Here is a 14,371-nt window from a genome sequence, read left to right on the forward strand (position 1 = left end):
ATTTAATGATGAAATTGTTTGAATTGAAGATTAATTATTGTTCTGCCTTGTGTTTTTACAATGTTGTTTTTTTTTTGTGAGATTCGAGTTCTTCTGTGAGAGTTCCCTGACTCATGCTGGACGCACAAGGTGCAATTTGTATATGGCGAGTCACCCACGGAACCCTTTTCTCTGTTGAACTGTGTTTTGAGCCATCAAACTGGTAGGAGGATTCTTTCTTTTACTTTTGGACAAACAGGACTCGGACTCAATTGAGATCATCTTGTTTTTTCTATTTTTTCCTTTTTGATTTCTCAACGAAAGACATTAATTGTGATCCTGTACTATTCTAAAGGAATCAACAGTTCTGAACTCGTCTATTCAATTCATGAACTCAGGTTAACTGAATTAATTTGTCAAATCTTGAGCCTCTGATTCACATTGGACAGATCATTAAGTTTTGAGGAGACAGTGATTCATTTGCAACTGAAAGTGAAAATTCAGAACTTCATTCTGTATATTGAATCAAACTGATTGTCTATCTTATCGCATTTAGGTATTCAAGTTATTGAGCACAATATTTTGTGAAAGCATTGTCTATTGTTTTCTTTAAATTTGAAGTGTTCCAAGCAATCTGACACAGTGTTGAGTTTTTGCAAGAGTTTTATTTTATTCTTTTATTATTCATAAGTGTATGAGAATCTGTTTCCAATTGAGTCGAAAGTGTTCAGAACTGCTGTCCAAAACGGAGTCCACGTACCTGTAAAAAACCTAACAAGAGTGTGGATATTATCATTCAACGTACTTTAATTGTTTACCTATGTGATTCACACATTTTGAGCAAAAAACTAAAGAGCACATTTTTCTCCTAATACAAAATCAAACTGAATCAGAAAACAAGACTTTGTATTGATTGTTCACTCACCTGCTGTGCTGTCTTCCTCTCTCCAGTAGTCGCACCTTTCTTCTGATCAATTGGCCCATACTGAACGTTACGCTAAACACGTTACACGCTACACTTGCATGATCATGCCCAACAAATCATGTACGGTGACTCAAGTAAAGTAATGCAACTTAATGTTGCGTATCATACCATAAAAGGATCAATATATGACGCACAGTGAATCAAGTGCAGACATCACACAGATTGTGTGAGAACCAGATGATAAAGTTGTTTGTATTTTATGGAACATAACTCTATAAAGAGATTGTAGATTTGTTACGTGTTGGTATGTGTTCCCCGACTCGTTTCCTTCTGTCGTCGTCCGTCAGTCTGACTGCATCTTCTCTCAGCTCCATTGACAAAGAAAAGAAGTCTGTCCTATGATGATGCAAATACACACACACACACACACACACATGCCCCCCCACACACACACAGTCATCATAACAGTCAAATTCTTAAGTGCATTCCAGCAAACCTGTATTGACTGGGACAGACCTGTCAGCACACTGTTTACTGCTTTTGTTTCTGGAATCCTGCTTGTTGAAAGTGTATGTAGGTGGCTGTTCTTTGATGCATTTTTTCCTTTCTCACCTGAGGAGACAAGTAAGGGGTCATAAAGTCATCAAGTCCCAAATGTTTTGCAATTAATCTCTTTTGTCTGCCGACACGTCATGCTTGAAAAAACTGAGAGATGATGACTGAAGACATTAAAATGCTCACATTGACACCTGGCACCCAACATACAGACCTAATAAAACAAAACCATTTACCATGCACTGATTCTTGATTCTTAATATTATATATAAAAAAAACCTTGCTATGTGTACTGCGTTAGGCTAACTGAGACTTGTCATAACACTTGCATTTTGCTCTTTTGTTGATTTTGGCTGCTTCCATTGCCCTCATTTATAATAGTCCAGGTGATATGTGCACAATTTGAGGTGAAATGTTCACTTTTTCGTAAAAGCATGAAATTTGGTACACTTGTACAGTTTGCAGCCCTAAACATTTTCAGAAATGTAGCCATCACAAAAACACCTTGTGGTTGCCATGGCGACCATTTTACTTTCCGCCATAACCAAATGGTGTATTTTGTGTCATATCTTCTGAACCAAGCATGATAACACAGAAAAGGTGATGTCTACCTCTATGGTTTGATGGTCAAGGATTACTATGATACCATATACAACAACATAAACTGTTCAAGTGAAGAGTTAATGGTGAAATCAGCAATGTAAGAAGGAAATAACAGTATCTGAGCATCACAGTATCACAGCATTTACGATAGTCCATATTATGGCTAGTATTATTTTTTTCTTTCTTTGATTATTAACTAATATTTTATTCAATAGTACAATAAAAGGATGTTTTAATTAATTAATTATTAATTTGTTACATTTAGCGCTTTTCTGGGTACTCAAAGCGCTTTACATGGAAGGGGGAATCTCAATCTCAACTGTGCAGCATCCACCTGGATGATGTGAAAGCAGCCATATTGCGCCAGAATGCCCTCCACACACCAGCTAAATAATATTTTATTCAATAGTACAATAAAAGATTGTTTTCAAGAATACAATAATTTATTTTTAAATATCATCTCAAGTAAGTGTATTTTAATGACCTCTCAGAGTCAGGTAGGCGGTAGTATGTTTCTTATAAATTCTCTCTCAACAAAGCTCAAACATTGGCAACGAAATATTGCTAAGCTGTGTCATATCTGCACCTCTTCTGCTGCACCTCTGTCATTTTCTGTGGGTCTCTGGAATTGTCAGTCAGCTGTCAACAAACTTCATTCTGGCCATTGCTTCTCAGTCTACTCTTAATATCTTGGTCTTGACTGAGACCTGGATAAGTCCTGAAGACTCTGTAACCCCCTGCTGTTCTCTCTAACAACTTCCCTTTCTCTCACACTCCCCGGCAAGTTGGAAGGGTACTGGTCTTCTCATTTCTAATAACTGGAAATACTCAACCCACTCTTCCCTATGCATTAAAAATTATTTTGAGTTTCAACTACTGAGTAGTTAAACGCCGCATTGTAATGATTTATCACCTTCCTGGTCATATATAATCTTTCATAGAGGAGCTGTGTGGGCTGCTGTCATCATTCTCTGTGGATGGCAGTCCACTTGTAGTTTTTGGTGACTTCGAAATCCATCTGAAGAAGCCTTACACTGCAGACAAATGGCTTACCACAAGCACTAACAAATCAGGCAACCAGCTTGACTTAATTTACACATGCAACTGTATCACAGACAACATTTGGTAAAACCTCTAGACATCTCTGCTAATTTCTTTATTATATTTAACCTATATATTACTACCTGTGTGCCACCAATTATTCACCCTTCCATCTTTCCTCTGTAATGTCATCCTCTCTTCCCTCACCCACCTATTTCTCATCTGTGGATGTAAATACAGCAAGTGACACTTTATGATCCACTTTAACTTCATTGAGCAAGTGAGGCAAAGCAAACACACACCTACAGAGGTGCAAGTTGAAGGAAAAAAATATGACCTAATTGAAAGAGAACAACTACACACTCACTTAAGCATAGGCTTTTCATTATGCTTAAGTGAATGTGCAGTTATTCTCTTTCAATTAGTCCACTTTAACTTCATGTCAAGACAATATCTGTCTAGACTGGCCAGTGCATACTACCCCTTCTAACCTAAAAAGTTGCCACATATATCATCATCTTTACTGTATTTTTGCTGAGCAGTCTTTTGGGTGGCTCACCAATGTAATATAAAAATGTCTCTAATTTGTCTAATATTTCTCTAATATAAAAAATTATCTACAAGACGTTCCTGAGGAATGCTGTTATTCCTTTGTTATTCTAATGGAATTGACCATTTGGTTCACACCTTTATAGACACAGTTATATTATTTCATTCGCAGAATGACCACCTGAACTTTAACCAATCTGGTTTCAGCAGCGGCCATTCAACTGAGACTGCTTTGCCGTCGGTCACTGTAGCCCTGCAGTTAGAGAAAGCTGATTCCAAATCATCAGTTCTTATTCTTCTGGATCTATCAGCCACTTTTGACACTGTGAATCATCAGATTATCCTGTCTACCATCACAAGATCTGCACTCCACTGGTTTGAATCTTATCTCACAGGTAGGTCTTTCAGGGTTTCCTGGGGAGGAGAGGTATCCAAAGAACATCAACTGGCCACAGTGTTTCCACAGGGATCAGTTCTTCACCATATACACTACATCACTGGGACCCATTATACAAGCACATGGTTTCTCCTACTAAATTCTAGCATTGATGACACATAGCTCTATCATTCATTTCAACCAGACAATCTAATAGTAGCTGCATGGATCTCAGGCTGCCTGACAAACGTCTCGGCATGGATGAAAGAACATCACCTGCTGCTCAACCTGGCAAAGATTGAGCTTCTCGTTTTCCCTGCCAATCCGACTCTACAGCACGATTTCATCATCCTGCTAGGTTCATCAAAAATTATTCTTTGGTGACCAGTTGACCTTCAAGGACCATATTGTGAAGACGGCTTTATCATGCAGGTTTGCATTGCACAGCATCAGGAGGAACAGGACCTTCCAAACAAAGCATGATGCACAACTTCTTGCCCAGGCTCTTGTCATTTCTAGGTTGGACTATTGCAGTGCTCTTCAAGCTGGACTTACATCATGTCTTGGGTACTGGACCCGCAACCCGCCTGTGCTTGTCACCGTCCGGCCCGCACCTTGACCATCAAAACATACGGGTAGACATCACTTTTTCTGTGTTATCATGTTTGGTTCAGGAGATATGACACAAAATACATCATTTGGTTATGGCGGAAAGTAAAATGGTCGCCATGGCAACCACAAGATGTTTTGCAATGGCTCCATTTCTGAAAATGTTTTGGGCCGCAAACTATACAAGTGTACCAAATTTCATGCTTTTATGAAAAAGTGAACATTTTTTTAAGATATCACCTGGACTATAAGTCACTTTGGATAAATGACTAAATGTAAATGTAATGTAAATCTCAGCGTTGACTAGAAGTACTCAATTTATTTAAGGTATATTTTAAAATATTGGGACTGTAATGTTTCTTGATGAAATGAAAATATGTATCTACATGGCTGTTTAATAATAGAAATCTGCAGTTTAATATGATCTGCCATTCAAAGACTTCATGTGGGCTCATCAGGGCTGCATTTATTTGATCAAAAATCCAGTTATTACAATTTTAATTTACTGTTTTCTATTGTAATTTATTGAAACATGTCATTGATTCTTGTGATGGCAAAGCAGAATTTTAGCAGCCATTAATTCAGGTCTTTAAGTGTCAAATGTTATGTTGATTTGGAAACATGCTCAAGAAATATTTCATAATATCAATATTGAAAACCGTTGTGCTGCTTAATATTTTGGTGGAATCCACTTTTTTTTCAGGATTCTTTGGTGAACAGACAGATAAAAAAATAACATTAATGCACCCTTACCAAATAAAGGTATTCATTTATTTCAATTTAAAAAAATCATAGTAATCGTAAACTTTTGAACAGTAGTGTAAAGTACACAAAATAACAATATAGTTATGAAGTATGAGGACAGGTGGTTTTAGAAGGAGCCAGTTATAAATGCTATAAATCTTTGATTTATTTAAAACATGTTGCTTATTTCAAAATTACAGGCAGGTATAACTTGGTATAAGGTATAAGTTTTGTTTTTGCCATGTGCAGGAATTAGACTGAAGCTTTGTAACAAACTACCAGTCTCAGCAGATGAAACTATTAATGTAACCTCACAGACATGTATGCCTACACGTATCAGCCATGCAACAGGCTTTATTTATAGAATATTTACTGTACTGCTGTCTGCAACACAACAGGAACAAGCTTTTTTTTTCGTTTCATTTCAAGAAAGTTAAAAGGTCCAACAGGCAACACATATGTTGTTGTGACAGAGAACACGCTTCAAAACACACACTGACGCACACAAACAAACAACACACATCCAAGCTCAGACATCTGTGCAAAACAGGTTGCCTTTGGAACCCAAACACACAATAACTCACGCACAGGCTACTTGTTTGCAGGATGCTAAAAATACAACAATGGGTCCGTCACAATATGATTATGCCATATAATAGCTTCCTTCCAGGTCAGGTCCTCTCATCTGTCTCTCTACAAAGCTGTATTCGGCCACTGATCAACCAAAGGGTCCGCTCACTCATTCATTTACTCATTTTCTCACGATCTTAGCTGTGTGGAGGATGTCCTGAAAAGTCCAACAACATCCTGATAGCACCTGAGAGTGAAGAGTGTGAGCTTGTCTATATGTGAGTGTGGTTTTAACACATCTGGAGAGGTGAGTGTGTTTATGACGTTTATGAGTGTGTGGAAGATGTGAGCTTTTCTTTTGAATGACTTTCAGAAGTGTTGTGATGAAGCACCATAGGAAAGTAACATCTTTAGCTTAAAAACCCGTCTCTTACTCTTCCTTTTTTTACCAAATCCAAGTCAGTGCAAAAGCTTTGTAAATCTTACAATTACAAAATTACAGTTTTTACAACCCATTCTTCTATAACTCTAGCAACTCAACAAACACACGGTCTCATAAAACAATTAAAAACACTAACAATATGGCATATAATGTTCTTTTATAAAACAAGAATGACCGCTCTCTACTAGAATTCACTGCATGGTCCTTGTTAACATTACAGTTCAAAATGATTCTTAAGTTGTGCCCTTTTGGATAGATGGACTAATGCTTGTGTAGGTGTTCAGCTACATCTGATGTAGCAAATTAATGTCTTGGGGCCATTCACACAGAGCATGTTTTTGCTCTGAAGCAAATGTGGGCAGTGGAATTGGGAAAAACCGCAAAGTCTTGAGACATTGAAGTTGAACTTATTTGAACTTGTGCTTCACATTTTTAGAATGGCGTGTCATGCGCGACAAAAGATGTGAGCACTGCAAGCACAATGCTCAAACGCATGTTTACAAAGAAAAACCATGGAAAATAGCACTACGGATTGGAAAAAAAACCCAATATGTGTGAGAGGCCCATGATTCAGTTTTGTATCATGTTACGTTTTGACATTTTGAAAAAACAAAATGTTCAAATTTGCCTGAAGGTACTATTGTGTAATTCAGTAGTAAAATACAGAAATGTTATTATCTTATTAATATTACTGAAAAAGAGAATGTAATATCAAAGTATTGAATAATGTGTTAAAGTAGCATAGACTGTGAGTTCATCGTGAGTTCACATGCTAGTTCATTGTGAGTTTACATGATGCCAGGTGCAGACACCAAGGGAAGGCCACCAGACAGACACCAAGGAAAGGCCACTAGACATCAAGGAGGATGAAATCACCTTCAACCAAGGGAAGGCCATATATTTTAAAAAGGGCAGATTCAGCTATATTCCACCATTAGATAACGGATGAAAAGGGGTGCAAAATATTGGTGGCGGGCCAAATACGATAAGGCCAATAAAAAATAGAAAAGCGTCAACCTTGATACATTGTTGATAGCGAGAAGGTATAAAATGTGGCATCTGAACAAACAAAGACCAGAGAGACGGTGGATGTGGCGGCCTCTCTCTCGGCTTTGTTACTCTGTGTAGTACAGTCTTCCTTTGACACCTGAAACTCTGCTGTTTTGAGCCTCTATGACTGCACTGACTGAGATTCAGACGAACAACAACCCCTATGGGCCACCACAGTACTAGGTACAATAGCCTATCGTGTATCGACGATAGTCATAGACATCGCCTGTGGCTGATGCCTTTGACGATATCAAGATTAGTAGTAGTATCTAATTCATATTAGAGCTTATTTTTCCCATCATATTTCTTTTTATGTGTTTTTACACTATTCCACGTCAATCAATCACACACTCTGTTGAGCTTACGAATGCAGTGACCAATCAGAGGAGTTCATACGAGTCATCGCTAAAACACCGGAAAAGTGCATTAACTCATTAAGATTTTGATAATGTAAATGTTCTTTGCTCGTTTTCTGTAGCTGCTGTTTGAATAACTGAGGAAATGTAACCATTATAATTAGCAACGTACAATGTTTTTATTAAATTGTGATCATGTTACAAATTCAGTCATATTAAAAATATTTTATGACATGACATCCATATGCTATTTGACTAAAAATATATGTTTAGTTAATATATTACATTAACACTAGGCTTCTTTTAGCCTTACCCTGGAGTTGGTTCACTCTTTGGATATGAATTTAAGTAAGTAAACAATTAAATAAATAAGCATGATAATATCATGTGTCGGCGATGCCTATGGAGCATATCACCCAACACTAGTTTTGGCTGAGTGAAAAAAAAATGAATGTAATTTGAAAGATGTAGTCACTGAATTCATGTTGTTTAAAACGGCTGAAAATGGCTGCTGTGTGAAAAGTTTAGAAAAAAGTAACTGAAAAATGGGTTAGTGGACAGGTGGAGTATCAGGTGTGTTTTATTATTTATGACTAATCCACTGTTATGTAGGTCCTGTTATCATAATTCAGATTCATGGTCAAGCTCAATGGTAAGTGAGCAACAGTTTGCGCTTCCTAACAGTGACCGGCTTTCCTGTGAGTCTAGGGTAACAATGGTGGGAAAAAAGGTCCTTCATTGACAGGACCTATTTTCACACGTCCTCGTGAAACCAACGACAGCATGCACTCTACGCCCTTGACAAAGACCACCAACTTCAACAAAGCCACTTCTGACAAAAAGACTATCATGACAACAAAAACAAAGCATTAAAGGTATACCTGAGGTTGCCGTGCAGTCCATGGGAAAATGGGGAGGGTGAGGGGTTTACCGGATTTTCCTAATTGAAAGGTGAAGTGTGTAATTTTATTAATGTCAAAATAGTTTACAACTATAAGGAAGCCATTAATAAGTTGATTTCCCTAAAGGAGTGGCTCTGTGGTGCTATCAAAACATTGATGTGTTTGTTTGAGCATCCGGACCAACCTTATACAGCAACAGTGGCTCAACCAATGCCATTCTGAAGGTATGTTTGCCTGAAAAATGGAAGACTGGGGAATTAAAAGTCACAATTCCATTTGTTGACAATAGTGGCACACAAATATAAATGAGTTATATGCATGCGAGATTAATTATGCATGTGTCATGTAAACATGTCTTAATCTGTTTAAGGTAATATTCTGGTTTTTAAAAAACTGAATGAGACAAATAACATATGCCTGCATTAATCAAAACATTGTATCATGTAAACATCATATTCATAATATACACTGTAAATTAATATAGAAGACGATTACTTGAAATGTCAGTAGAAATGCAAAAAAGTTTTTCAGCATGCTGTTTTTTTAAAAGAAATTAATACTTTTATTCAGCATTTAGTATGCGTTACATTTATAAAAAATGGCAGTAATAGCATTTATAATGTTTCAAAATTTTTACATTTCAAATAAATTCTGTTCTTTTAAAGTATAATCATCAAAGAGTCCTTAAAAAGTATCAAGGTTTCCACAAGAATATTAAGAAGCACAACATTTTTCTTAATATTGATAATAATAAGACTTTTTTTCTTGAGCACCAAATCAGCATATTACAATATTCTTTAAAGGATTATGTGAAGACTGGAGTAATGGCAGTTTAAATTATTTGTAAAATAATAAAACAGTTATTTAAAACTGTAATGAAAGAGTATAACTGATTTTTATTTGTTTCAAACACATAAATACAGCCTTGTTGAGCATAAGAGACTGCTTTCAAAAACAATCAAGAATCTTATAGCCCCCAAACTTATAAATGGTAGCATATGCAGGTATATTTCATTAGCATATAAGCATATTTCTGATAGTCCTTAACCTGAAAATGATGAGCATGGTCATTTTTTGCATTTATCTATCCCTTTCTGTGAGACAAAGAGAGAACGGCATGAATCGATGGATAAATGGGCGCCCTGGCTGCACTGAGAGTGCATGAATTGTCAGCCTTGTGTGAAACGCACAAACACACACCTGCTGTTAGACACAATGATCTTCCTCTGAGGACTCGTTTTCTCACTATGTGCTAATGAGAGACCAGCTCAGTCAAAGCTTCCCACCAATCTACTCAAAACAAACAAGGAACATACAAAACAGTAGGAGAGAAATGTGGGGTGGTGCAAAGACATCCAGGTGCTGAAACAGACAGACATGTCATTTTATTCCCATGCTTAAAAACACGGATATACAAGTGCAAATATGCCTACCCCAAACGAATGGCCTATATGTATTCAACATGCAGGTCCCTACAGGTATTTATAGCCTGTGTAATTATAGAAGCCTGTTAAAAACACACCTGAAAATCAGGATTATAGGGGTTTTGCTTTTGCAAGCAACAGCATTAAATCCTTGCTGGATTTTCACTCTTTGGAAACTCTAACCAAAAGACTTTGTTTGACCTCAAACAGCTCTCGGAGCTCTAAGTGCTCCTGTGACCTTTTTTTTCTGACCTTTGACCTCTGACATCTGTACTCTACTCTCTTGCTTCTGGTGGAGGTATCTGAAAGCTGCACTATGTGTCTATATATATTTATGTATGCAAAAATCTACTTTTGTTTTTCAAAATCAACTAGCTAAGCTGATGATAAGTAAATGAAGAAAATTTGTCAGGCATAAATATTTTTTACCAGTATTTTGTATTATTTGTTTATATTTAAAAATTTTTAAAAAAAATTTAAATATTTATTTAAAAGTATCTTATGCTCACCAAGGCTGCATTTGATCAAAAATACAGTAAATCAGTAATATTTTGAAATATTACAATTTAAAAAGTCTATTTTAATATATTTTAAATGTAATCTATTCCTGTGTGGTCAGCCTTCAATGTCACATGATCCTTCACAAATAATTTCAATCAGCTGATTTTGTGCTCAAGATTTCTTATTATCACCCATGTTAAAAATAGTTGTGCCTCTTAATATTTTTGTAGAAACCATTATGCATTTTTCATATTCTTTGATGAATATCATTTTTACTGTCACGTTTGATCTTGTATTGATTGCATTCATTTCTGTAAAAAAAAAAAAAAAAAAATTAAGTTTTTGTCTTGTATATTAGTGACAAACAGTGCAGACCACTGTCACTTGCAGTATTATAGATACAAAACTGTATTTATCACAAAAAAGAGAAAAAAAAGATGATCCATTGTCATTTTATTTCATTTGCTGCTTATTGCATTGCAGCTTAATTTAAGAAATAATCAACTTCAGTCACTACATAGAGACAAACTTAGATGTAGATGGCATAGATGTAGCAGTAGCCAAAAATACTAGACTGTAGATTGTAGCAATAGCCAAAAATACATTGTATGGGTCAAAATTATTAATTTTTCTTTTATGCCAAAAATCATTAGGATATTAAGTAAAGATCATGTTCCATGAAGATATTTTGTAAATTTCCCACCATAAATATATCAAAACTTAATTTTTGATTAGCAATATGCATTGCTAAGAACTTCATTTGGACAACTTTAAAGGCAATTTTCTCAGTATTAAGATTTTTTTGCACCCTCAGATTCCAGATTTTCAAATAGCTGTATCTCAGCCAAATATTGTCCTATCATAACAATATAGCTTATTTATTCAGCTATCAGGTGATGTATAAATCTCAATTCCGACAAATTGACACTTATGACTGGTTTTGTGTTTGGTCTGAATTACTCCAAAATAATCCGATTCAATTTACACACTGCATATGCTATGCATCACTGCCATTTAATGTACTTGTCAAAGCTCACTTGCTGATACCAAGCTGTATGTACATGTATAGCACAAAATGTAAAAAATAACGTAAAAAAAAGTATAGTATTTTTCTAAATGGTTAATAATCATAATGAAGTCACTGAATGCTTTTCTCACACATGCACTTTTCTCACAAATACAGTCACAAGAACACTAGAGTGACTTCAGCACAGCTCGCAGAAAACAAGTTACTTTTGTCTAGCTAACGTCATTTAGGAGGGGGGCGCCTACACATGATCAAGGTTACACCACCAACCAAAAAAACAACTCTATATTCTCTAGTGTTATGACATTCAAAATGATATCTGTCACATCTTGTTTTACATCTTACAAACCTTGACAAATACTTGTTTTCACTCCAGGGAGATCTGGCAGTTGTGCTGTTGTGTGCAGGATTGTGAAAGATATAAATCTCCTGACTAATGCAATATCTTATGCTCACACTTGCAACTGCAAGCGTGCAAGAAAGTCCTCAAACTCTTGTGCCAAATGTTACGAAACATCAGATGTGCTGAAGACGCCCTGCAGACAAAACCGTCTAGACGCCGTTTGCCTTAACGCTATACCTGGCTCAGGTGTGTGTGGTGATTCAGCCAATGCCTTAGCGTATGTTTATCATATCTACTGAGTAGCGTCTACAGTGAAGTGATTTTACAGATTGCAAAAAAAAACTTGTTTGGGTTTCAAACACATTGAAGGCACATAAACACACATGCACCCACATACAAAGAGAAAGATTGATAGAGTGTACAAATGAACTGAACCGTTAAAATAAGCATAACAGTATTGATTAAGATTTTTGAAGTGTCACTTTGACGTCTGGATGTCTCGATGAAAGTGTGACGTTAAAATTTAAAAATGCCGCCACAGGATGAAATCAACCGCCGTGACGGAAACCACAAAAACAAAGACACCTACTTAACTTTACTTATATGACCACAACTCAGGATACGCCCAATAGACACTAAACACTCTCACAGACACATACATTCATATACATACCACAAAAATGTGTTCTTAGTTACTATGATCGACCAGCAAGTGTGGTTTTTATCCCAACCAAACTACCAGGTACAGATACAGATATCTGTCCACAAAGTCTTCCAGCCACACACATCTGATAACCGAAACGGTTACCTCTATTCGTTTGTTAAGAAAAATGAATGAATCTAGATAGTAATTTCAGAATGATTGAAGGCCTCAAATCAGAGTTTTAATGTAATGCTTTTACAATACTTATATTATCATTAGTCACAGGCAAACATTGCCAAATTTGACCATAGCCTATTTACTTTTTCATGTTTCTGACCGTATTGTTCATTACTTATCTGTGCATGTTGTTCCAAAGAAAGTCTTTGTCTAGTTTTGTCTAAAATGACTTTATTCTATGAAGATGTTTTGACATTTGGATGTTAATTACTAGATAAATAGTTATTCAGACTGCTATGTTTTGGTATGTAATACCCACTTTTCACATTAAAACAAAGTCCCAACATACATTTTTTTTCTCACTGAATATCCTGGTTTACATGAAAATATATCCGATTACACTGTAATAGAGTGAAAGACTACAGTGAATTGCCTTTTGCAACACATTTTCTTCTTTTTGTTTTCACTTAAGTAAAATTTGTTGAAAAGAGCAATTCATTCTAGTAGCAGACAGTTAAAGTGGCTACATTCAAACAATTAGAACTATCACAACCTTGACTGGTATATTTTGAAATCAGTCTATTCATTATCTGTTAAATCAATATGATATTTTTTTTGATTACCTATCAAATAAAAGCTATATTTAAGTGTTTTAGCACAAGCCCTATGATTTGAGCTGTTGTGAGAGTAATCACATTTTTAAAAATACTTCATGTTGCCTTTAAAAATATTACTTTGGCACATTTTTCATTTCACTTGCATGCTTTTCATATTTTTATGCATAAATTAACTCACTGGCGCCATCTGCTGGCTTGATTAAAAAGATGGCTGTTTACATATAATATAGTAATAGCGCCATCTACTGTTAATACAGTGCACTTCACAGCAAAATACTGAATAATTTAGTTTATTTTTTTGAAGTCATTAAATGAGGCAGATGACCAGAAGCGAGACCAGTGGAAAAGTAACGGAGTGATGTCTCAAATAACTGTTAAAAGTTTTTGTTTGGCTGTATTGATACTTTGTGCAAGACAGTTTATTGTATTTTGAAGGTTTAAACGAGCCATTTCTATAAAATTGCAAAATAATGTCCCATTCAGTAATCACAAAGTACTATTGGCTTAATCTCACCAGCGCAGAGAACAGTAACTGGTATCACGTGACACTGACTGCTGCTCCGAAAACTAAACATTTTTATACATAATGCCACGTAACAAGTTTTAGCCACTCTATTACAAATACACAATGGGGTTGTTAAAACAGCAAGATTATTATTTATACTTTTTGCACTATATGGGTCTGATACTGTACCTGATCAATCAAACTTCTAAGACGCTAAGCTCCGCCCGTTTTGAGTAACCTCTAGTTCATCATTTCATATTTAGCATATTTAGCATTCTTAACTAATACTTTTCCTATTTTCTTTACATTTCTCTATTATTTAAATCTTTATAGAACCTCATCATGATGCCACGCCCCCCCCCCCCCCCCCCCAAACAAAACCCCCACAGAAAGCTCGAGAATGATTGGCCACTTTGGTCCAATTGTAGTGGCG

At 35.9% G+C, this 14,371-nt stretch overlaps 1 long non-coding RNA gene across 1 annotated transcript; it reads right to left on the minus strand.

Annotated features, from left to right (window-relative positions):
- Window positions 1–287: 287 nt before the first annotated feature.
- On the minus strand, window positions 288–14,305 carry LOC306845323. The gene is made up of 3 exons (XR_013781981.1): window positions 14,128–14,305; window positions 1,421–1,516; window positions 288–1,300 (listed from the first exon to the last, which is right to left on the minus strand). It is a non-coding gene; the product is annotated as an uncharacterized lncRNA (long non-coding RNA).
- Between the last annotated feature and the right edge of the window lie 66 nt (window positions 14,306–14,371).

This window comes from Barbus barbus (assembly GCF_936440315.1).
Source record: "Barbus barbus genome assembly, chromosome: 25".
Taxonomy (NCBI): domain Eukaryota; kingdom Metazoa; phylum Chordata; class Actinopteri; order Cypriniformes; family Cyprinidae; genus Barbus; species Barbus barbus.